This window comes from Equus przewalskii, unplaced genomic scaffold, assembly GCF_037783145.1.
Source record: "Equus przewalskii isolate Varuska unplaced genomic scaffold, EquPr2 ChrUn-12, whole genome shotgun sequence".
Lineage (NCBI taxonomy): Eukaryota > Metazoa > Chordata > Mammalia > Perissodactyla > Equidae > Equus > Equus przewalskii.
Window position 1 is genome coordinate 1,386,894 of NW_027228749.1, and position 24,155 is coordinate 1,411,048.

Genomic DNA, 24,155 nt, shown 5'->3' on the forward strand with positions numbered 1-24,155 from the left:
GGGGTCCACTCACCTAGTTCCACTGCTTCCTGGGGATCCAGTCCGCCCACCTGCAGATTTATGGCTGTGTGGATCTCTCAGGCATCCTGTGGTGCTGCATAGGGAATCCTCTGTTGGTTAATGAATGTCTGTTTAATTGTAACTTAGAGGGGAGAGACAAATGGAACAACTCACTCTGCCATGATGCTGATGTCACTCCTTAACCCAAATGTTTATCAACTGATGAATAGATAACTAAAATGTGGTAAACCCATGCAATGGAATATAATTTGGCATAAAAAAGAATAAAGTACTGATACATTCTACAATGATGGATGAAGCTTGAAAAGTACACCAAGGGAAAGAAGCTAGACACAAAAAGCCATATTTTGTATATTTTCACTTATGTTAAATGTCCAGTATAGGCAAATCTATAGAGATAGAAAGTAAATAATACTTGCCCAAGGTTGGATGTTTTTGGGGGAAATGAAGACAAAGAAGGCCTCTATACAATGATAAATGGGTCAATTCATCAAGAGGATATAATGATTGTAAATATATATATATCTCCCCAACATCAGAGCACCTAAATTTATAAAGCAAATTTTAACAGAACTGAAGGGAGAAATAGACAGTAAAACAATAATAGGAGGGGATTTCAATACCCCACTTTCAACAACAGATATATTATCCAACCTGAAAATCAATAAGGAAACAGCAAATTTGAACAACACTATAGACCAAATGGACCTAACAGACATATACATAAAATTCCATCCAATAGCAGCACATTCTTCTTAATTGCACATAGACAATTTTTCAGGAGAAATCACATGATAGGTCACAAAACAAGTCTTAGCAAATTTAAGAAGACTAAAATCATACCAAGTATCTTTTCTGACCACAATGCTATAAAACTAGAAATCAATAACAGGTGAAATATTTGAAAATTCATAAATATGGGGAAATTAAATAACACACTCCTGAATAACCAATGGGTTAAAGAAGAAATCAAAAGGGAAATAAAAGAAATGTCTTGAAACCAAAAGAATGGAAATACAGCATGCCATATATGACATGCCCTCAGCTAACAATATACTCAACAATGAAAAAATGAAAGCCTTTCTTCTAAGATCAGTAATAAGACAGGATGCCCACTCTCACCACTTCTATTCAATATAGTACTGGAAGTCCTAGCCAGATCAGTTATGCGAGAAAAAGAAATAAAACTCATCCAAATTGGAAAGGAAGAAGTAAAATTAGATCCGTTTGCAGATGACATGATCTTTTTCGTTTTTTTTTTAAAGATTGGCACCTGAGCTAACAACTGTGGCCAATCTTTTTTTTTTCCTGCTTTATCTCCCCAAATCCCCACTGGTACATAGTTGTATATCTTAGTTGCAGGTCCTTCTAGTTGTGGCATAGATGACATGATCTTATATATAGAAAACCCTAAAGACTCTACCAAAAAACTGTTAGAAAATAAACTCAGTGAAGTTGAAGTAGACAGAATTAGCATACAAAAATCAGTTGCGTTTCTATACATTAATAATGAACCATCTGAAAAAGAAATTAAGAAAATAATCCCATTACAGCAGCATCACAAAAATACTTAGGAACAAATTTAACCAAGGAGGTGAAAGATCTGTACACTGAAAACCATATGACGTTGAAGAAAGAAATTGAAGAAGCAAAACTAAATGAAAATATATCCTGTGTTCACAGATTGGAAGAATTAAAATTGTCAAAATGTCCATAATACCCAAAGTGATCTACAGATTCAATGCAATCCCTATCAAAATTCCAATGGCATTTTTCACAGAAATCGAACAAACAATCCCAAAATTCATATGGAACCAAAAAAGACCACCATAGCCAAAGTAATCTTGAGCAAAAAGAGCAAAGCTGAGAGCATCACACTACCTGATTTCAAAATAGACTACAAATTAAAAGTGACCAAAATAGCATGGTTATACATAAAAACAGACATACAGACCAATGGAACAGAATAGAGACCCCAGAAATAAATCCATGCATTTATGGTCAATTGACCTTTGGCAAAGGTGCTAAGAACACAAAACTGGGAAAGGACAATCTCTTCAATAAATGATATTGGGAAAAATGATTATCCACATGCAGAAGAATAAAATTGGACCCTTATCTCACTCCTATACAAAAATCAACTAAAATAATTAAAGACTTACATGTAAGGATTGAAACTGTAAAACTACTAGAAGAAAACATAGGGAAAAATCTTCTTGACATTGGTCTAGGCAATCAATTTTTGGATATGACCTCAAAAGTACAGATAACAAAAGCAAAACAGACAAATGAGATTGCATCAAACTAAAAGCATTTATGCACAGCAAAGGAAACAATCGACATAGTGAAGAGAGAACCTACAAAATGGAAGAAAATATTTGTAAACCATACATCTGATCAGGGGGATAATATCCAAAATATACAAGGAACTCATGCAACTCAATAGCAAGAAAAGAAAAATCAATGAAAAAACAGGCAAAGAACCTGAATAGACATTTCTCAAAAAAGACAAATGGCCAACATGAAAAGATGCTCAATATCACTATTCATCAGGGAAATGCACATCAAAATCACAATGAGATATCACCTCACACCTATTAGAATGGTTATTATCAAAAAGACAAAGGTAACAAGTGTTGTCGAGGATGTGGAGAAAAGGGAACCCTTGTGCACTGTTGGCGGGAATGTAAATTAGTACAGTCATTATGGAAAACAGTATGGAGGTTCCTGAAAAAAGTAAAAATAGAACTATTATATGATCTAGCAATCCCACTTCTGGGTCTATATCCCAAGGAAATGAAAACAGTCTTGGAGAGATATCTGCATGCCTATGTTGTTGCAACATTATTCACAATAGCCAAAATACGGAATCAACCTAAGTGGCCATTAATAAATGAAAAGATAAAGAAAATGTCATATATATATGTACAATGGAATATTTTCAGTCTCACAAAAAGAAGGAAATTTTGTCATTTGTGACAACACGGATGAATCTGGAGGACATTATCATAAATAAAATAAAACAGTCATAGAAAGATAAATACTGCATGATCTCACTTATATGTGGAATCTAAAAAAGTTGAATTCATAGAACAAATGGTAGAATGGTGGTTACTGGGAGCTGAGAGAGAGTGGGAAAAATGGGAGATGTTGGTCAAAGGGTATAAAGTTGTCATTATGTAGGATGAATGTATGGAGACCTAATGTACAGTATGATGACTACAGTTAATAATACAGTACCAAATACTGGAAATATGCTAAGAGAGTAGATTTCAAGTGCTCTTATCACAAAGAAATTGGTAACATATATGAGGAGATGGTATGTTAATTAGCTTGACTACAGTAGCCATTTCACTATGTATATCAAATTATCAGGTGTACACTTTAAATACATAAAATTTACTTAAAATCGTTTAAAAAGAATTAGCAAAAGTGGTATTTTAATAAAGTAACTAAAGAGCTATCATACAAATAAATGTGATCAACTGTTAAAAAAAAAAGAGAGAGAGAAAGAAAAAAAATTCTCCAGAATGGAAAATATTGATCTATTCACTGATATTTCTAGACAGTCCACCTTCTCCAGCCAGGTTCCTCAGGGCACCCTGGGTTTCCTTGTTTCTCAGGCTGTAGATTATGTAGTTAAACATGGGAGATCACAACACAGAAGAGCACAGGGACCAGAATGTCCATGTCCAGGTTGTAGCCTTCTCTGGGTCTGTCATAGTTGAAGCTTGTCATTCCAAAGAAGACAACTACCATGGAGAGGTGGGATGCACAGGAAGAGAAGGCATTGCTCCTGTCCTGAGCAGAGGGAATCCTAAGAATGGCAGAGATGTTGAGTGTGTAGGACACTACAGTAAACAGACAGGGGCTCAGGCCAATGGCAGCACTGGCCACATGGAGCACAGACTGTTTGAGAAAGGTATCTGAGCAGGAGAGCTCCAGGAAGAATGGGATGTCACAGAGAAAGTGCCTGATTTGGTTGGGTCCACATAGAGTGAGTGTGACTGCCAGCACTGTGTGTGTCACAGAATTCTCTAGCCCACACAGCCAAATTCCAGTCAACAAATACACACAGACCATAAGACTCACAAGGGGCAGGTATTGAAGAAGGTGGCAAATGGCTACATAGCAGTCATAAGTGACAGCAGACAACAAGACACCCTCAGTGCTAGCACAAGTCACAAAGACAAGCGACAAAGAAGATCTGAGAAATGGGTCTCTCATATGAGATAGTCTTCTTCTCCTGGAAGAACTTTACCAGCGTGACCAGAATAGTGGTGGATGAGTAGCAGATGTCCAAGAAACTGAAGTTGTGGAGAAAATAATATATTGGAGTGTGGAGGGCAGGATTGACTCTGATCACTGTTAATATGAAAGCATTTCCCAGGAGAGTTATCAGATAAATGATCCAGAAGACCAGGGAAATTACCAGCCCTTGTAATTCAAGATGGTTGGAAAATCCTAGGAAGATGAATGCAGTGACCACAGTTTGATTTTCCATTTCTTTGAGTTCTTTCTCAATCTAAATGAAAATTAAGAAATAAAATAAAAATACAGTGAGATATAGTGACAAATGCTGGGAGAGCTGACTAACTTTTACTCATTCTTTATTTCATGGATTAGATGACATCTCTTCTAGAGTGTGTAGCTTGACTCTCTGAGACTGGGATATACATTCCCTCTCACTCCTGTGCTCCTTTGCTCCTTTGTTGACTTGTCATGTCTATTGCTATTACCTATTAGCTTGTTTAGCTCTCCTACTAGTTGACAAAGTTTATTAGGCAAGGAACTCATCTCTCTCTTTCATCCACATCTACTCTCTTTAATCCATATGTAAAATTTTTTTAGAAGGAAAGAAGGAAGGAAATTCAGTCTTCAGCATGGACATTGAAAAACAGCAGTTGATGAATTAAACTAGAAGCCCAATATTTTCCTCCAGCTTCGTTTTTCCCTGGGAAGAAGTCAAAATACCAAATTCTAATTTACCGAGAATGAAGTAGCCTCTATGTCCTTTTCCCACTAGTGTTACTCATGTGAATATGTTACATTTTATGGCAGAAAAGAATTCACAGATGTAACAAGTTTGTTAATCACATGACTTTGAAGTACAGAGATTATCCTGGATTAGTCAGATGGACCTAATTTAACCACATGAGCCCTTAAAAGCAGAGCAGAAGATGAAGTCAGAGATTTGAATCAGAAGTAGGATTCCACATGTCATTGTTGGCCTGAAGATGAAGGGGGGGCGCATGTTAAGGAAAAGGTAGAGTTGGTCCTAAAATGGCAAGAAGCTAACTTTTGCTAACAACTTGAATAAATGTGGAAGTGGAATCTTCCCCAGAGTCTCTAGATAAGAACCTAGTCCAGCTGACACACCTTGATTTTAGCTTCAGCCATGCTCGTGCGGTGCCTGTACTTCTGTGAGGCAGAGGACCCAGTTGAGCCACGTTATGCCAGGACTCCTGACCCACAGAACTGTGAGATAATAAGCGAGTGTTTAAACCACTAAGTTTGTTGTAATTTGTTTTGGTACCACTAGAAAACAAATACACTGAGCATCTCACTTGCTGTATGAATCTTCTGATTATCTGGGATTATAATTAGACAGACCACCAATCTAGAAGCCTGAGAAGTGATTTCCTCCAAATATGCTTCCAAATCTGTGACCATCTCTCCTTTGTCTGCTTTCTTTTTCATGCTGCCTATGGCTAGTTCTACCTCTCAGAGAATAGATAAAAGGAATACAAAGGAAAAAGTCAAATTGATACTGTTTGGTTTCCTAGTCAGTAGCTCCAGGAAAAGGTTGGGAGAAAGACAAATTTGGAACTGTTGGGTGGGATGATATTTCCGGATTATTTTAGAATGTTAATTAGTGTCTTTCCATTCTGCTTTGTCATGAACAACAAATGTATGCTAGGCTGTGACATAACAATCACAGGTTCTAAGAAACATGAGAATTCTTTAACTTGCATCTGAGGTTATTTCCTTAGCGGATTGTTTTTAAATGAAGTTTTGTGTGTCTTGATGTTGCCATTTTCTGTAGCAACTGTTAAGCTGTCTCTTTTCCTTATTTTAAGCCACTGGTCAGCAGCCAAATCAAAATAACTTATTTTCACAAATAAAGTTTTATTGCCATACAGCCACACCCACTCATTGATGAATCTTCCATGGCTGCTTTCCAGCTACAACAGCAGAATTGAGTAGTTGAGAAAGAGACTATATGGCCCACAAAGCCTAAACTTTTTATTTTCAGTCCCATGACAGAAAAAGTTTGCCAATCCCTGGTGTAAGCAATTGAATTTGGGACTTCGAAAACTTGAATTGAAATCATGGCTTTGTCACTTGTTAACCTCGACCTTGAGCAATTTACTTAGCTTCTATAAATCTCAGTTCATTCACATTTAAAATAGAATAATGTCTGGATTACAGAGGTTTTGTTAAGATTAAATTAAGTGGTGAATAACAGAACAGTGAACACAGTTAACCTACAACACATAGTAAGTCTCTCCATTATGCCACTGTCCCCATTTCAAGTTTCCCTTTAAAGATGTTATTTCCCCTCCATATTTTTCTGGATTGACTCAAATGATTCACTATTTGTGCTAAGAATACTGTTTTCTACTTGTTGACTTGGCTTCTCTAATTTTTTAACTCCATCATCTCTACCAGCTCCAATTTTAAGCAACTGGCTTGAAATTAAATTCACACATTTCTGTCTCATAAAACAAACACTTATGGTTCATCTTTACAGTTGTATCTGCATTTTTTTTACAACTACATCTTCTGAATAGATTTTCACAAGAATCCTTTGAGAAAAGCAGGTAGATTTTATTATCGTGTTTTTTTATACAATAAGATTTCCTATGAAATTGGAAATTTAAAAAGCCAAATATCATATGAGCCTTCAAATAACCCTACAAGTGTTTGATAAAATTAGACCTAAGGCCTCTAAACTTCCTTCTCACAATATTCTCTAACTCACAGTCAGAATCCTGAAAGTCATCTTTGGGCCTTTGTTTTCCTCATCCCTTGACCATATCTAATTCTTCAGCAAATCCTGTCAATTCCCTCCTTCAAAAGAAGGTGCCTATATGTGGATGCAGCCTTGACTTGTAGAATAATAATATAATAGTAACAACGATAGCAATAATAATAGCTAACATTTTCTGAACTTACCAGGTGCCAGGTATAGTTACTGTACTTCTACATACTTTACGTACATTAATTTCCTTTAATTCTTACAACACTTTTGAGAAGTATCATTATTATTCCCATTTTTCAGATGAACAAACTGAAGCTTGGAAAGGGTAGGTAAGGGGCTGGCCCGGTCGCCGAGTGGTTAAGTTTGTGCGCTCGACTGCAGGTGACCCAGTGTTTCGTTGGTTCGAGTCCTGGGCGCGGACATAGTACTGCTCATCAAACCACGTTGAGGCGGCATCCCACATGCCACAACTAGGAGGGCCCACAACGAAGAATATACAACTATGTACCGGGGAGCTTTGGGGAGAAAAAGGAAAAAAATAAAATCTTTAAAAAAAAAAAAAAAGAAAGGGTAGGTAAATGCTCAGTCATGTAATTAATGAAACCACATATTGGCAAAGATTTGGAGATCCGGAATAAATGTTCACCTCTACCATTAACTAGTCAAAGCATCTTCTTGTCTCTGGACGTTAATTTCCTCATCTGTAAAATAAGAGGGCGGGACCAGATGATTGATAACATTCCTTCCAGCTCTGACATTTTGTGGTGATATTTGGTATCTGCTTATTTCTCAGCCTCCAAGATGAAACCAATAACAGCAACAGTAAGAAAATCAGAAGTCTTCCAGGGATACAATTGTTTATTCCTCTGTCTTCATGAAGTATAAAGACCAAGGATAAGGTGAAGATTTTAGACTATACACTGATATGGTAAATCAAATAATGGCCCCCCAAAGATGTCCATGCCTTAACCCCTGGATCCTGTGAATATGTCATGTTACACAGAAAATGGACTTTGCAAATGTATTTAAGACTATGGACTTTAATATAGGGAGATTATCCCTGATTATCTGGGTTAGCCAAATCTAATCACTTGTGCCCTTAAAAGCAGACACATTTCTCCAGCTAGAATAAAAAAGAGATGCAGCAGAAGAGATGAAGCAAGAAGGAGCAGAATCAGAGAGATTCAAAGCATGAAGGACTCAATCTACCGTTGCTGTCTGAAAATGGTCACAAACTAGGGAATACAGGCAGCCTCTAGAAGCTAAGAATGACCTTTGGCTGACAGTTACATCCTATATCTCATGGAACTGAATTCTGCCAACAATTAAATAAGCCCAGAAAGTGATTCTCCCCTAGAATCTTGAGAAAGAAACAGTCCTGCTGACACTTTGATTTCAGTCTTTTGATACATTAAATCAAGGGACGAACTAAGGCATATAGTAGCTGGATTTTTGACCTACAGAACTATGAGGTAATAAATTTGTGCTGTTTTAAGCATCTAAGTTTGCGGTAATTTGTTATGGTTTCTCAGTTGGAGTACTCAAGATTTGTTTAGGCTTTATCATATACCTATGTTCACACACCTGAAATTGAATTCTAACTATACTCCCTACTTTTTAAGTTTCTGAACATTATGTCTGGATTGAAGGTTGATACTCAAATCTTATTTTTCAATTGAGATTTAATTGACATATAACATTATATTACTTTCAGGTATATAACACAATGATTTGATATTTGTATATATTGTGAAATGATCACCACAATAATTCTAGTTATCTATCACCACGTATAATTACATATTTTCTATTCTTATGATGAGATCTTTTAAAATTTACTCTCTTAGCAAATTTCATACATACAGTACAGTATTATTAAGTATAGTCACCATGCTATATGTTATCCTCAGGACTTATTTATTTTATAACTGAAAGTCTGTAAGTTTGGCCACCTTCATCCATTTTTCCCACTCCCTAGCCCTAGCCTTTGGCAACCACCAATCTGTTCTATCTGTGAGTTTAGGGTTTTTGTTGTTGTTGTATTTAAAGACTACATATAAGTGTGATCGTAAAGTATATGTCTTTCTCTTTCTGAATTATTTAACTTACCATAATGCCCTCCAGGTCCATCCTTGGGCCTCAAAATCATTCCTAATGGCAATATTTCCATTTTTTTATGGCTAAATAATATCCCACAATGGAATATTATATATATAATCCTTATATTGCTTTTCCTAATGTGATATATATATATTTATATATCTCACATTTTCTTGATTTCTCCATTGATCCAATGGTTGTTCAGTAGCATGTTGTTTAATCTACACATATTTGTGCCTTTCCTAGCTTTTTTCTTGTAGTTGATTTCTAGTTTCATAGCATTGTGGTTGGAAAAATGCTTGATGTGATTCAACCTTCTTAAATTTATGGAGGCTTGCCTTGTTTCCCAGTATATGGTCTATCTTTGAGAATGTTCAACGTGTACTTGAGAAGAATGTGTATTCTGCTGTTTTGGATGGAATTTTCTATGTATATCCATTTCATCTAGTGTTTCATTTAGGGCCACTGTTTCCTTATTGACCTTCTGTCTGGATGATCTATCCATTGATGTAAGTGGGGTGTTGAGGTCCCCTATTATTGTGTTGCTGTTAATCTCTCCCTTTAGATCTGTTAATAGTCGTTTTATGTACTTTGGTGCTCCTGCATTAGGTGATATGTGTTCATACGTGTTATGTCCTCTTGGTGGAATGTCCCTTTAACATTATGTACTGTCCCTCTTTGTGTCTTGTTGTCTTTTTTTATCTTGAAGTCTGCTGTATCTGATATAAGTATGGCTACATCTGCTTTCTTTTTTTTTTGCCATTTGCTTGGAGTATCATCTTCAATCCCTTCACTCTGAGACTATATTTGTCTTTAGAGTTGAAATGTGTTTCCTGGAGGCAGTATAATTTTGGGTCTTCATTTTTAGCCCATCCAGCTACTCTGTGTCTTTTGCTTGGAGAATTCGACCCATTTACCTTTAGAGTGATTATTGATAAATCAGGGTTTATTACTGCCATTTTATCTCTTGTTTTCTGGTTGTTCTATATTTCCATTGTTTCTTTTCCTTTGTAATTCTGACTACCATTTCAGTTTGGTAGTTTTCTGTGATAGTTTTCTCAGTTTAATCTTTATTTATTATTTGTGGCTCTGCTCTGATTTTTTGCTTAGTGGTTACCATGAGGGCTGTAGAAAAGAACTCACAGGTGAGATACTCCATTTTCTCATAGCCTCTTATCTCCATTAGCCTAAGCAGGTTCCATCCCTTTCCTCTTCCCCTTGTGAGTTATTATCATCACTAATTGTTCTTTTTTGTGCTGTGAGTTTGTGACTAAATTGATGTTTGCAATTATTTTTGATGCTTTCCTTCTCTTTCTCCTTTATGTTTTAATTAAGTGTTTGCTAACCTGTTCTGATAGAGAGCCGTAATTTTCTGATTTTGCCTGTCTATTTATCTCTTTGCTCAAGGCTTTGTAAACCTTTGCCGTTTTGTTATGGGGAGTAGGGCTTTCTTCATCATTTCTTGTAAGGGAGGTCTCATGGCAATGAATCCCTCAGCTTTTGTATATCTGGCAGAGCTTTTATTTCTCCATCATCTCTGAAGGATAATTTTGCTGGATAGAGAATTCTTGGGTTAAAGTTTCTGTCTTTCAGTATTTTGAGTATGTCCTTCCATTCTCTCCTAGGCTGTAAGGTTTCTGCTGAGAAATCCACTGAAAGCCTGATAGGGGTTCCTTTTTAGGTTATTTTCTTCTGCCTTACTGCACTTAATATTTTTCCTTTGTCATTGACTTTTGACAGTTTTTTAATTATTATTATTATTATTTTTTATTGAGTTATTGATAGGTTACAAACTTGTGAAATTTCAATTGTACATTAATGTTTGTCAGTCATGTTGTAGGTGCACCACTTCACCCTTTGTGCCCACCCCCCACCCCACTTTTCCCCTGGTATCCACTAAACTGTTCTTGGTCCATAGTTTTAAATTCCTCATATGAGTGGAGTCATACACAGATTATCTTTCTCTCACTGGCTTATTTCACTTAACATAATTCTCTCAAGGTCCATCCATGTCATTGCAAATGGAATGATTTTGTTCTGTTTTGCAGCTGAGTAGTATTCCATTGTATATATGTACCACATCTTCTTTATCCATTTGTCTGTTGATGGGCACTTAGGTTGCTTCCACGTCTTGGCTATTGTAAACAGTGCTGCAATAAACATTGGGGTGCACAGGACTTTTGGGATTGCTGACTTCAGGCTCTTTGGATAAATACCCAGTAGTGGGATGGCTGGATCGTATGGTAGTTCTATTTTTAATTTTTTGAGGAATCTCCATACTGTTTTCCATAGTGGCTGCACCAGTTTGCATTCCCACCAGCAGTGTATGAGGGTTCCTTTTTCTCCGCAACCTGTCCAACATTTGTTGCTATTAGTTTTAGATATTTTTGTCATTCTAACGGGTGTAAGGTGATATCTTAGTGTAGTTTTGATTTGCATTTCCCTGATGATCAGCGATGATGAGCATCTTTTCATGTGCCTATTGGCCATCAGTATATCTTCTTTGGAGAAATGTCGGTTCATGTCTCCAGCCCATTTTTTGATTGGGTTGTTTGATGTTTTGTGGTTGAGTTGCGAGAGTTCTTTATATATTAAGGATATTAAGCCTTTGTCAGATATATGACTTGCAAATATTTTTTCCCAGTTAGTGGGTTGTTTTTTTGCTTCAATCCTGTTTTCATTTGCCTTGAAGAAGCTCTTTAATCTGATGAAGTCCCATTTGTTTATTCTTTCTATTGTTTCCCTTCTCTGAGAAGGCATGGTGTCCGAAAAGATCCTTTTAATACTGATGTCAAAGAGTGTACTGCCTACGTTTTCTTCCAGAAGCCTTATGGTTTCAGGTCTCACCTTTAGGTCTTTAATGCATTTTGAGTTTATTTTGGTGAATGGTGAAAAAGAATGGTCAATTTTCATTCTTTTACATGTGGCTTTCCAGTTTTCCCAGCACCATTTGTTGAAAAGACTTTCTTTTCTCCATTGTATGCCCTCAGCTCCTTTGTCAAAGATAAGCTGTCCATAGATGTGTGGTTTTATTTCTGGGTTTTCAACTCTGTTCCATTGATCTGTGCACCTGCTTTTGTACCAGTACCATGCTGTTTTGATTAGTGTAGCTTTGTAGTATGTTTTGAAGTCAGGGATTGTGATGCCTCCCATTTTGTTCTTTTTTCTCAGGATTGCTTTAGCAATTCGGGGTCTTTTGTTGCCCCATATGAATTTTAGTATTCTTTGTTCTACTTCTGTAAAGAATGTCATTGGGATTCTGATTGGGATGGTGTTGAATCTGTAGATTGCTTTAGGTAGAACGGACATTTTAACTATCTTTATTCTTCCAATCCATGTACATGGAATGTCTTTCCATCTCCTTATGTCGTCATCCAATTCTCTCAGAAAGGCCTTGTAATTTTCATTATATAGGTCCTTCACTTCCTTAGTTAAATTTACCCCAAGGTATTTTATTCTTTTTGTTGCGATTGTGAATGGTATTGTATTCTTGAGTTCTTTTTCTGTTGGTTCATTACTGGAGTATAGAAATGCTACTGATTTATGCAAATTTATTTTATACCCTGCAACTTTGCTGTAGTTGTTGATTGCTTCTAACAGTTTTCCAATGGATTCTTTGGGGTTTTCTATATATAAGATCATGTCGTCTGCAAACAGTGAGAGTTTCACTTCTTCCCTCCCTATTTGGATTCCTTTTACTCCTTTTTCTTGCCTGATTGCTCTGGCCAGGACCTCCAGTACTATGTTAAATAAGAGTGGTGATAGAGGGCATCCTTGTCTCGTTCCTGTTTTCAGGGGGATGGCCTTCAGTTTTTGCCCATTGAGTATGATGTTGGCTATGGGTTTGTCATATATGGCCTTTATTATGTTGAGGTAGTTTCCTTCTATGCCCATTTTGTTCAGAGTTTTTATCATAAATGGCTGTTGGATCTTGTCAAATGCCTTCTCTGCATCTATTGAGATGACCATGTGGTTTTTATTCCTCAGTTTGTTGCTGTGGTGTATCACGTTGATTGATTTGCGGATGTTGAACCATCCCTGTGTCCCTGGTATGAATCCCACCTGATCCTGATGTATGATTCTTTTGATGAATTGCTGAATTCTGGTTGCCAAAATTTTGTTTAGAATTTTTGCATCTATGTTCATCAGTGATATTGGCCTGTAGTTCTCTTTTTTCGTGGTGTCCTTGTCAGGTTTTGGTATCAGCGTGATGTTGGCCTCATAGAATGTGTTAGGAAGTGTTCCATCTTCCCTAATTTTTTGGAATAGCTTGAAAAGGATAGGTATTAAATCCTCTCTGAAAGTTTGGTAGAATTCCCCAGGAAAGCCATCTGGTCCTGGGGTTTTATTCTTTGGGATGCTTTTCATTGCTGTTTCAATCTCTTTCCTTGTGATTGGTCTGTTCAAATGTCTGCCTCTTCTTGAGTGAGCTTTGGGAGATTGTAGGAGTCCAAGAATTTATCCATTTCCTCTAGGTTATCCATTCTGTTGGCATACAGTTTTTTGTAGTATTCTCTTATAATCTGTTGTATTTCTGCAGAGTCTGTTGTTATTTCTCCTCGCTCATTTCTGATTAGGCTTATTTGAGCTTTCTCCCTTTTTTTTCTGTGTAAGTCTGGCTAGTGGTTTGTCAATTTTATTTATCTTCTCAAAAAACCAGCTCTTTGTCTCATTGATCCTTTCTACTGCCTTTTTCGTTTCAATAGTATTTATTTCTGCTCTGATTTTTATTATTTCTCTCCTTCTGCTGACTTTGGGCTTCATTTGTTCTTTTTTCTCTAGTTCAGTTAGGTGTGCTTTAAGGTTGCTTATTTGGGATTTTTCTTGTTTGTTAAGATGTGCCTGTATTGCGATGAATTTTCCTCTTGATACAGCTTTTGCTGTATCCCATATGAGTTGGTATGGCATGCTATCATTTTCATTTGTTTCCAGGTACTTTTTGATTTCTTCTTTAATTTCTTCAATGATCCATTGCTTGTTCAGTAGTGTGTTGTTTAGTCTCCACATCTTTGTGGCTTTCTCAGCTTTTTTCTTGTAATTAATTTCTAGCCTTATAGCACTATGATCTGAGAAGATGCTTGTTATTATTTCAATTTTTTTAAATTTGTAGAGGCTTGCCTTGTTTCCCAACATATGGTCTATCCTTGAGAATGTTCCATGTGCACTTGAGAAAAATGTGTATTCAGCTCCTTCAGGGTGGAGTGATCTATATATGTCTATTAAGTCCAATTGTTTCAGTTTTTCATTCAGCTCCACTATTTCCTTGTTGATTTTCTGTCTGGATGATCTGTCCATTGACGTGAGTGGGGTTTGAGGTCCCCTACTATTATTGTGTTGTTTTTAACATCTTCCTTTAGGTCTGTTAATAGTTGCTTTACGAATCTTGGTGCTCCTGTGTTGGGTGCATAGATATTTATAAGCGTTATTTCTTCTTGATGAAGTGTCCCTTTGATCATTATATATTGACCCTCTGTGTCTCTCTTTACCTGTCTTATTTTGAAATCCACTTGGTCTGATGTGAGAATTGCAACACCTGCCTTTTTTTCCTTGCTATTTGCTTGAAGTATTGTCCTCCACCCCTTCACCCTGAGTCTGTGTTTGTCCTTGGGGCTGAGGTGTGTTTCCTGGAGGCAACAAATTGTTGGATCTTGTTCTTTAATCCATTTTGCCACTCTGTGTCTTTTTATTGGAGAGTTCAATCCGTTCACATTGAGAGTGATTATTGATGCATGTGGACTTAGTGCTGTCAATCTGTCGCTCATTATCTTGTTTTCCTGTGTTTCTTTTCCTGTGTGCTTTAGACTACCCGTTTAATACTGCAATTTCTTATGCTGGGTTTCTTAGATTTTTCCTTATCTATGATTTGTGACTCTGTTCTGTACTTTATTTTAGTGTCTACCTTGAAGTTTGTATTTAGAATCTCATGTATAATATAGTCTATTCTCTGGTGATCTCTTACTTACATGACCAATACTGATTTAGACCCTTTGCTCTTCCCCTCCTAAATAATTATTTTCATTTTTTATTCCAACTCGTCTTATTAATTTGTAGTTAGAGTGCTAAGATCGTCCTTGTTTTGGTAGTTTCCTTATTTTTACCCTAATGCTATAGTTGAATATTTGCTATCCTGTTCTGGTTCTATCCTTTGGTCTCCCTAATCTGTGGATTGTGTCCCCTTTCTCCCTTTTTTCTTTTTTCAGGTATGAGAGCCTTCTTGAGGATTTCTTGTAATGGAGGGCTTTTAGTTACAAATTCCCTTAACTTTTGTTTGTCTGGAAAAGATTTAATTTCTCCCTCATATCTGAAGGAAATTCTTGCTGCATAGAGTATTCTTGGCTGAAGGTTTTTATCCTTTAAAGCTTTGAATATATCACTCCATTCTCTCCTAGCTTGTAGGGTTTCTGTAGAGAAATCCACTGACAGTCTGATAGGGGCTCCTTTATAGGTTATTCTCTTTTTTTTTCTTACTTCCCTGAGTATTCTTTCCTTATCATTCCTATTTGCCAACTTTACTATTATGTGCCTTGCGGTGGGTCTTTTTACATTGACAAATCTAGGAGATCTAAAACCCTCCTCTACACACATTTCTCCATTGATCCCTAGATTTGGGAAGTTCTCTTCAATAATTTCGTTAAGCACACTTTCTGCTCCATTTTCCTTTTCCATATTCTCAGGAATTCCTATGATCCTTGTGTTCTTACTCCTCATTGAATCCATTATCTCTCAGAGATTTTCCTCATTTTTTTTAATTCTTAGTTCTCTTTCTTCCTCTGTCTGGTGCCATTCAGCCTGTCTGTCCTTGATTATGCTGATTTGCTCCTCTATGTTGTCTACACGGGCATTCAGGGAATCCATATTCTGTTTTATCTGGTCCATTGTGTTTTTCATCTCAAGTAATTCTGTTTGATTCTTCTTTATGATTTCAATCTCTTTTGTGAAGTAATTCCAGAACTCGGCTTGTTTCTCTATCTTTCTCTCTACCTCATTGAGTTTTTTGATTATAGCTGCTCTGAATTCATTATCACTTAGTTTACCTAATTCCAAGTCCTCAGGACTTAATTCTGTGTTTTTATTGTTTTCCTTCTGGTCTGGGGCTTTTATAAATTGCTGGATGGCAGAGGAGCGGTTTTTTCTCATGGTGGTAGAATTCAGTTGCAGTTACAGCCTGTCGCCACTAGATGGGGGTCAAGAGCGGCATGTTAGCTCTCAGCCTTGGGGCAAGATGGCTGCGCCCTCTGGCTTTGTTGGGGGGGGAGGGGCTGTTACACTCGCCTGTTTGGGTTCAGATCAGTTCTGTTCTCTGGTCTCCCAAGGCCCTTGATTTATAGGGTCCCCGCGGACGGAAACTCCCCCCCCATCAGCGGGTCTCCACTGAATCAGCGGCAGGAGTCCTGGATGATCCCCCAGTCACGCGGCCCCTCCCCTGCTCCTTCCCGACCCGTGCTGCAGCGATTGCAGACTCTAGGGGAGGGAGCGATGTTCTCTCCTACTGTTCCAGCGCCTCCGAGGCTGTCTGCAAGGTTTATGATCTCCGCCTTCTTGGTATTGTAGGTCTCTAGTGAGCTGGCATTATGTTTATTCTCTGAAATTCAGTTCTTCCAATCTTTTGTTGTATTTTGGAGGGGAGAGAATCCCAGGTCAGCTCACCCTGCCATTTTGCTCCGCCCACTCTCTCCTGAAATGTATTTCTATAAGAGGCACACTTTAGATTCAAAAACACAAATAGACTAAAGTAAAAGGATGGAAAAAATACTTGCAAACAGACAGAGCTGGAATGACAATGTTAATTTCAGGAAAAATAGACTTTAAGACAAAAAATATTACTTGGGACAAAGAGGGACATTTTATAATGATATATAATGATCAATTCAGAGAGAAGCTATAATAATTATAAATATATATTTACTTAAAGACTGACCCTGAAAATAAATGAAAAAAAACCTGACAGAATTGAAGAGAGAAATACATAATGCAACAATAGTTGGAAACTTCAATACTGCATTCTCAGTAATGGATAGAACAACTAGACAGAAAACCAGCAAGAATATAGAAGACTAATGGACAGTTTTAACCAACTTGACCTATGAGATATCTATACAATGCTTCACCCAATGACAACAGAATGCACATCCTTTTCAGTGTACTTGGAACCTTCCACGAGGTACACCACATACTAGCCCATAAAACAGTAATAAATTTAAAAGGACTGACATCGTACAAAGTATGTTCTCTATCCAAAATGTAATTAAATTAGAAATCAACAATGGAATGAAATATTTGCAAATATTCCACAAATATTTGGAAATTAAGTAACAAATTTCTAAATAATTCATGGATCAAATAAGAAAGTATAAAGGAAATTAGAAAGTATTTTAAACTGAATAAGTATGCAAGCATGACATATCAAAACTTAGGAGATGCAGCCACAGCAATACTTTGAGGAGAGTTTATGGCTTTAAATGCCCATATTAAGAAAAGAAGAAATATTTCAAATTAAAAGCATTATAAGGGAATATTATGAAGAACTTTATGCCAACAAATTAGACAACTTGGATAAAATGGCCAAATTCCTAGAAAAACACGAACTATCAAAACTAAATCAAGAAGAAATAAGCCCTCTGAAGAGACCTAAAAGAAATTAGTAGTTAAAAATCTTCCCACAAAGACAAGACCTACATGAGTTCATTGACAAGCTCTTCCAGAAAATACAGGAAAAGGAACAATTTCCAACTTATTCTATGAGGCCAGTGTCATCCTCATGTTAAAGCCAGATGAAAACATCACAAGAAAAGAAAACTACAGATCAATCTCCCTCAGGAATATAAAAGCAAATATTAGGAAACAAAAACCAAGGACATATAAAAAAGACTACATCACGACCAAGTGAGTGTTAGCCCAGGAATGCAGTGCTGGTTTCACATCCCCAAATCAATTAATATAATATGCTATATTGAAACTACATAGGACAAAAACCACATGATCATCTAAACACACAAAGAAAAAGCATTTGACAAAATCCAACACCTATTCGTGATAAAACTCTCAACAAATTTGGAATAGAATAGGCTTCTTCAGCCTGATAAATGCCATCAACAAAAAACCTGCAGCAAACATTAGTCTTAATGGTGAAAGGCTGAAGGTTTCACCTCTAAGATTGGGTAAAAGGCAAAAAGGTCCATTCTCAATGCTTTTATTAATTACAAATTATACTGGAGATTCTAGCCAGCACAATATGAAGGGACAAACAAAGAAAAGACATACAGATCAGAAGGGAAGAAACGAAACTGAACCTATGTGTAGATGACATGATGGTCTACATAGAAAATCCCAGGGAATCTACAAAACAAACAATAATCACAAATAACTCCTAGAACCAATAAGTAATTCAGCAAATTCACAGGATACGTGATCAATATACCAAAATCAATTCTATTTCTATATACCTGCAGTGAATGATCTGAAAACAAAATTAAAAATATAATTTCATTCATAAAAGTATTAAAAAGAATATGATATTTAGGAATAAGTTTAATAAAAGAAGTACAGGTCTTGTACACTGAAAGTTACAAAACATCGCAGAGAGAACTTTTTTAAACATCTAAATAAATGGAGAAACAGTGGATATTATCGGACTGAAAGACTCACTATTGTTAAGATAGCTATTCTTTCCAAATTCATCTATAGATTCGATGCAATCCTTATCAAAATTCCAAAAGATTTTTTACAGAAGCTGAAAAGCAGTTACTAAAAGTTATATGAAAATGTGAAAGACTCAGAATAGCCAAACTATTTAATAAAAAGAACAACAAAGTTGAGGACTTATTCCTATATAGGAGGCTCAATATTAAGATGTTAATTATCCCCAAATTGCTATGTGGATTCACATAATCTCAATCAAAATAATAGGAGATTTAAAAATTGAGACTGACAGTACTAAAATTGATATGGAAATTCAAAAGCCCTAGAATAGCCAAAACAATTTATGTGTACTACATAAAACATTATCTTGTAATGATTCATAGCCCTAATTATGAGGTCTAAAACTATTAAGATTCTAAAAAAAGAAAAATTAGGAAAAGTCTTACTGACATTGGTTAAGCAAAGATTTCCTAGACATGACACAAAAAGCATGAGCTATCAAAGAAAATATTCATATATTTGCCATTATCAAAAATTTTAAAGTTTTGCTCTTTAAAAAGACACTGTAAAAGAAATGAAAAGCAAAGCCACAGACTGGGAAAAAACATTTGCAAACATATATCAAAAAAGGACTTATAGCTAGAATATAAAAGCCCTTTACAATTCAACAATGAGAAGACAAACAACCCAATCAAAAAACGGACAAATATTTGAACACTTCATCAAAAAGGATGTATAGATAGCAAATAAGTACATGAAATATACTCAGCATCATTAGTCATTAGGAAAATGCAAATTAAAACCAAAATGAGATACCAGTACACCCTCCTCTTGAATGGCTAAAATTTAAAAGACTGACCAAACCAAGTTTTGACAAGGATGTGGAGCAACAGGAACTCTCATACATTGCTAATAGAACATAAAATAACAACCATTTCAGAAAACAGTTTGGCACCTTCTTAAAAAGTTATCCATACATTTACCATGATACCCAGTGACCCCATTTGTAGGTATTAACTCAAAATAAAGAAAAGTATATGTCCACTCAAAGACTAGTACAAGAATATTTATAGCATCTTTATTTGTAAAAGCCCCAAATGAAAACAACTTAAATGTTTATCAATAGGTAAATGGTTAAACAAATTGTGGTATATCCATACAGTAGAAAATTAATATGGAAAAGAAAAAATAAAGAGAAAAGAACAAAAACGTACAAACTATTGATACATGCTACAACACGTATGAATCTCAACATAATTATGCTGACTGTAAGAAGCCATATTTTTCCTTAAGACTACTGTATGAGTCTATTTATATAAAATTCTAGAAAATGAAAACTAATATCTAGTGCAAAAAAGCAGATCAGCAGTCGCCTAGGGATTTGGGGGAGTGATAGGAGCATAGGGAATCTTTTGAGGGTGATGAAAGTATTCATTATCTTGATGTAGTGATGGTTTCAATGATGTATACATATATCAAAATTCATCAATTGTACACCTATATGCAGTTAATTGGGTATCAAGTATACCTCCGTAAAGGTATTAAACAGATCAAGATATATCCTTCTACTTTAAAGCCGTCTTGAAAATGCTGGTGTAGATAATGGAACTAAGTGGTCATCCAGAAAATTAATGAGTATTGTAAACACCTGAGCTCTGGGCTAGTTGCCATTTATTGTTCATATGGTAAAACATATGAATTAGAAAATAATCATGCTGTGAATGCCTTAGTGTCCCTGGACAGAGGAAGATCCAACATAGAAGAATCACTAGAGGAAGTAAGCAGTTCACACAGAGTAACACAAGCTTGCATGTGAGTGCTGGGCCCAGGCACTGTATTCACTCCTCCGGCCAGACAAACAGCACACAGGATTGGCTGAACAGGGAAACACAGAAGGCACTTATCCACGTTGTATGATTTGAAATGCACAAGTACCCTAAATATCTCCCTCACTAAACAGCCTATAAGGCCTAAGCGTTCCTAATGGGTGAGAAACCCCAGCATAAAGCTCCTCTTAGGAAAGCCATTGTTAAGATATACTTGTACTACTTGGGAACTTGGATCTCTTCAGCCTTTCCTCTGACCTATATGTCATCAAATGTGCCTGATGTCATCTCATGAGGTCAAAAAGGCAGTCAGTAATTGAGTATTCTATGGGAAATTGTCAGAAAAAGTAACAGCAAATTTCCAGTCTAGATGTTTTATAGAATGTCAAAAATGAAAATTGGGGAATCTCTAGTCCATTTTTGTACTTTGTTGTATTAACAGTGTGTTAAGAGTCTAGAGAATTGCACTTATACGGTTCATTTATGAGAAGTCCAGTGGGAGCTCAATATATTGCAAATTACTGTGTTTCCCTTCCATTCTAAAGCAAGATAGTGTATTCAATTTTCCAACACTTTAACAAAAGTAGCCTACTGGGGCAAGAGCAATGTGGTTTCTGCGAAACAAAACCATGCCTTACTAATTTATTATTCTCTAAGTAAGGAATGAGGCAAGTATTTGAGAGAAACCCATGATTCAGCTAACAGAAATTTATTAATCATCCAATATGTCCTCGGCAACTAGAACAATGAAAACGATTCTAATTCTAAAAATGTCTTGGAAAAGTTTAATGTCAAAGATTATTAAAAATGGAACTACGTTGGAACTATTGGCACTTTGACATTGGCAAGAGATGAGTAAAGGAGAGCATCTCAGGGTGAAGTTCTGATTGAGAATTTGTTAAGGACCTGTTCTTGAGCTGATCTCATTGAACATCTTTAGATTTAGTCTAAAACACAATACATGGTGCACACTTAAGTCTCTAAGTCTGAGAATTGCGTAAAACTCTTATCCGGAAGCTAAGAATCAGTCAGGGTATTGAGACAGACTCCAGAAACATCTCACATGTTCTTGCCAGTGTTTAGGTGAGTCTGTAGCATATTACTGTTTATGAAGGGGTACTTAATATTTGATATAGTCTAGGAAAACTTTCCAGAAGCAATTGGAAGTTATTTTCTAAAGACTGATTCCACATACTTCTCTGATTTTTAAAAGAAGTGAACAAAATATTGGTCATCAACAAAAAGGGTCATCAATAAAAGAAATGAAATGTAGTATTCTCAGAGACAACAGCTCCTGGAATAGTGTGTGAAGTTCTGATTGCTGACCCTCAATAACGAAAAAATAGAGTAAGCAAAGGACAAGAAAAATGGTCAGGCGGATGAATAGACAAAATGAAAAGATTGGAAAGATTAAGGAAGTAAATGGACATGACTGAAAGCTATCAAATAATGAAGGGTATGGATAAGGTGAACAAAGACTCATTTAACATTTGTGGGAAGGTGAACATAGACTCAGTTAACTCTTCTGTAAGGAAGACTAAGCATTACTAACTCCAGTTTACAAATAAGGAAATTAGGGTTTAAAGAAGTTAAATGAACAGGGTCAGACAACCAGCTAGTAACGCAGCCATGTCTTCTGCTACAGTGTGCTTTCTACTCTGCTACTCAACCTCTGTAACTTAGTGCAGCAGATGATAAGCTCATTACCCCAACAAAGTAGTACTTAAAGGAAATGTAGGTAGACTGAATGAAAAAGGGTTAGAAAATTGATGAAAAATTGAACCTTAAATGCTTCCCTGCGATAACTAGTATATACTAACTAAAGTAGAAACAAATAGAACGAAAGGAAAGTCTGGTATAGTAGGGCCCTAGTTCAGTACCAAGGAATAGAGGAAGGTGCCATTTAGAAGAGGGGCAAAGAAGAAAAATTTTGCATAGACTTGATTACCCATATGTAAAAGATGTAGCAGACCCCTTAGGAAACTACACATCAATTGCAAGTGTACTTGAAATCAGTCTGGATTTTCTCTTTTCAAGTTTTTGGAGACTACAATCCTTCCTTTGAAATATTGGGAAAATGCTGTTTTTTGTAAATGGATGATTTTTTGGAAATATCCCAAAGTTGTTTGAAACGTTGTTTTTGGAACAAATTCAGTGAATCACGTGAGCAATAAAGTTAGGTAATACCATCTGAGATGTGTTTTTGTGTTTAGAAAGTTGACTTGAAAGGAAACAGGGCCAAAGCCAGGCTTCTCTGATTCCTGATTGGGATTGTGGTCTCACTCCTCCACATCATCTCCCTCCCACAGCGACCCAATTGCTGGGTGAAATTTTCTGGGAGAGAGTGGGTGTTTCATGATTCCCTTCGTTGGAGTGAATAATTGAAAGTGGAGAGTGATATGTTAGTGCTTCTTTGAAGGATGTAATTAGGTAATATCATGCAAGAAGGAAACTGTCATAAAGCTAATAAAATGCAAATGAGAAGGAAGTGCAGCACTGCTCATCTGCATCATCTCTTTGCAAAATTTAAGATGAAACAATAGAGATGAACAAGAAGTTATATATATTCATCAGAATTGCTGGAGAGTCCTGACCTCTGGCCGTCAATCAAAGGGGAGCATCCATGGCTGAAAGTTTGCTTCACTGTACTTAGATCTGAAACAGAGAGGAAGAGGGATAAAAAGTGGTATGCTGCATGGATTAGAAGTAATTTTGTCGTCATATCAATAGTTCTCAAACTTTTCTAATTCATGAGCTGTTTGGGAACATTTGAATTCATACTGGAATTCTCTTGCCCACAAAGATGACAAGAAAATACTTTTATTGCCCCTTCTGAAGCCTTTTTAATTCCTGGAGATGAATATATCTCAAAGTCATTGATGGCTGGATCAGTCATAATTTGTCCAAATGCTTTTGAAATTCATTTATATTTTCTATGGACCTAGCTCTTAGGCTAATGAATTTATTTTATGAATTTCAAAAGTTGCCATGTCCCTGTCTCAGGACTTTGAGGTTAGTGAGTAAGCAAATCTCTGTTCACCTTCTTTGTATTACTTATGACTATGTAGACTTAATTACTTCCAAGTAATCAGAGTTCTAATTTCCAGACTGAAAGCCCAAATCTAACCTTAAGTAAAAGACTCCCTTTTTATTCCCAGCATCTTCAATTGTTTTGGACTTTACTACTCTAGACCTTTTCAAATTATGGTGAACTCGTTTTGGAGGCATAGCAGCAAGAACTACATAAATCCTTTCAAGCAGACATATACCAGGATAAAGCTTTGCTTCCAGTGTGGTTTTTTTTATTTTTTAAAGATTTTATTTTTTTCCTCTTTCTCCCCAAGGCCCCCCGTACTTCGTTGTGGGTGCTTCTAGTTGTGGCATGTGGGACGCTGCCTCAGCGTGGTTTAGATGAGCGGTGCCATGTCCGCACCCAGGATTCGAACCAATGAAACAGTGAGCCACCTGCAGCAGAGCGTGGGAACTTAACCACTCGGCCACGGGGCCAGCCCCTGCTTCCAGTGTGGTTTTTAATGGTTTTCTTCATCTTCTAGGCCTTTTTGACTGATGCAGAATATTGGTTC

At 36.4% G+C, this 24,155-nt stretch overlaps 1 pseudogene; it reads right to left on the reverse strand.

The window, feature by feature from the left end:
• Nucleotides 1–3,566: 3,566 nt before the first annotated feature.
• LOC103564453 (olfactory receptor 5J3-like) lies at nt 3,567–9,136 on the reverse strand (annotated as a pseudogene).
• Between the last annotated feature and the right edge of the window lie 15,019 nt (nt 9,137–24,155).